Source organism: Cariama cristata, unplaced genomic scaffold (genome assembly GCF_000690535.1).
Source record: "Cariama cristata isolate BGI_N322 unplaced genomic scaffold, ASM69053v1 scaffold38771, whole genome shotgun sequence".
In the NCBI taxonomy this organism is placed as follows: Eukaryota; Metazoa; Chordata; class Aves; order Cariamiformes; family Cariamidae; genus Cariama; species Cariama cristata.
The window spans coordinates 1-269 of NW_009601667.1; positions in this window are offsets into that span (position 1 = coordinate 1).

Sequence of the window (269 nt, forward strand, 5' to 3'; positions counted from 1 at the left end):
TTTTTTTTTTGTTGTTGTTGTTCTGTTTTGTTTTTGGGTTTTTTTTTTGTTCCTCCCCCAAGTCCACCCCCAACCCCATGATCTTGGTCATGAATATTGCATTATTCACACTTTCAAACTGTGTATTTTCTTACAATAAAAAGATTAAAAAAAAAGGCTTTACTTCTTTTGCATGCACTTTAAAAAAAAAAACCAAAAACAAAAAAAAAAAACCTAAAAAACCCCAACAAAACAAAAAAAAAAAAACATTTTTCAGGTTCTCAGACAGA